Genomic DNA, 2,162 nt, shown 5'->3' with positions numbered 1-2,162 from the left:
GAAAGCTGTCTTGGCATGATCTGCATCGGCCAGCGGGACTTTATCCAGAACGAAGATCCAAAGATGAGAAAAATTCTGCGCCTTGTAAACAGTCAAGGGCGTCGTCGATACGAGGCAAGGGATAGACGTCCTTACGGGTGATCTTGTTCAAGCGCCGATAGTCAACGCAAAAGCGGATGGAGCCGTCTTGTTTGGTGACAAGAACGACGGGTGAGGCCCAAGGACCATGCGAAGGTTGAATGACGCCACGCTTAAGCATGTCGGCCACTTGATCGTCGATGATTTGACGTTCGGTCGCGGAAACGCGGTAAAGTAGATCCGATTTGTACCAACCGATTTGCGGCCTAAACTATGATGTGACAAATCAAATGTGACACGGAACTGGTCAAGCAGGGCAAGAAGCTGAGTCTGTTGAGTCGGAGTGAGCTTATTGTCGATAGAGCTGGCGAAGATGCCTTCTGGAGATGAATCAGCAGAAGTAGCAGTAAGCGCCGCAACCGGTATATGGCAAGGGTTATCATCGCAGTTGTCACATTCCAGCATCGAGGCAAGAGGCTGGACGTGTCCCAGACACTCACCACGAAGAAAAGAGAACGGGCAATTGAATGATTGATCACGGCCATGGCGCTACAGTCAGCTTCAAGCACGGCAAACGGCAGGGGTAGACAGTGGCGACGCGTGAAGCCGTCGGAAGGCTTGAAGATGACAGATTCGTCGGGAAGAGAGTCGGATAAAACAGACAGAAGAACGGCAGAACATGGCGGGATTGAAACATCGTCAGCCACAGTGAGTTTGGCACAGGTAGTAACGGTGTCGGTCGTCGTAGCATCACAGAGGGGAAACAGCTCTAATTCAGCACAAGTGCAGTCGGTAACGGCCTGATGCCGGGATAGAAAGCCCCAGCCCAAGATGACGTCGTGAGAGCATGATGAAAGTACGATGAATTCAATGATGTAGAGAGTACCCTGAATACGAAGGAGGGCAAGTGCTATCAGAACAAATTGCACTTATCTGGTTCCCGGCCCATCAGGGCGTGTGGGGGAACGAGAAGGCGCACGCGGTCGCCCGATGGCTCACTTTCCGGTCGATCGCCGTTGACGCGCCGCCTACACGTGAGGAACCCCTTCGTTCGGGTGATGAACTCACATTCCCCGAATTCATTTGTCATTACAAGCTCAGTCATAAGACCTATCCAGAGGCGGATAAGCAGCTCAACAGAGAATAGAAAATCATGTGGAAGAACTTGCAAAGCGGGGTGTTCCCAAACCCTGAACTGTACAGTAAATGGCATTCAGAAGTATTTCATCCTAGATGTACGCACTGCAACAACATTGCAGATATGGTCTGGACCTGCGCTTCGTATAACGACCAGTATAGAAATGCAGATTCCCGGGAGTCCTTATTACTCGACCATGAAACAGAAGAGCAACGCAAAGTCATCGGTCTCGCCGTGACCGCTGCCGACTTCCAAAGGATCCCGGCCGACGGAATAAATGAGGGGCTAAAGCCTTATGCCCCGTTATTTTTGGCGGGTGCGAATAAAACTGCTCTCTCTCTCTCTCGCTAGTTTGGCGGCCAATGCACGAGTTTCAGGTGCCAGCTTGCGTGCCTCTCGCACCTTGGCCCAGAAACGAAAATAATAAAATAGAAATAATCTAATCTATCGAGGCCCCTTCATTGGATCACTGCCTTGTCGTGGCGGAGGGGCTTGCGAAACTCGATGAAGTCGTGAGCTCTGCTGTGTAGGGCCACCCAAGATAGACAGGTCACGGCAGAGAGTTCTGACAAAATGTGATTCACTGGAGAAGGTAATGGCAACCCACTCCAGTATTTCCTGCCAAGAAAACCCTATGGCCAGTCACAATACCATTAATGATATGGCGCCGGAAGATGAGCCCCCCAGGTTGGAAGGCGTCCCACATGTTACTGGGGATGAACAAAGGGCGATTCCTAGTAGCTCCAGGACGAATGAAGCGGCTGGGCTAAAGCCAAAAGGACGCTCAGCTGTGGATGTGTCGGGGAGCGACCGGAAAGTCCGATGTTGCAAGGAGATATATCACATAGCAACATGGAATGTAAGATCTATGACGCAAGGTAAACTGGATGTCGTCAAGCGAGAAATGGACAGATTGAACATTGATATCTTGGGTATCAGCGAGCTC

This window comes from Amblyomma maculatum, chromosome 1 (genome assembly GCF_055883805.1).
Source record: "Amblyomma maculatum isolate TAMU_Amacu chromosome 1, ASM5588380v1, whole genome shotgun sequence".
Taxonomy (NCBI): Eukaryota; Metazoa; Arthropoda; class Arachnida; order Ixodida; family Ixodidae; genus Amblyomma; species Amblyomma maculatum.
Note: the sequence above shows the minus strand (reverse complement) of the source record.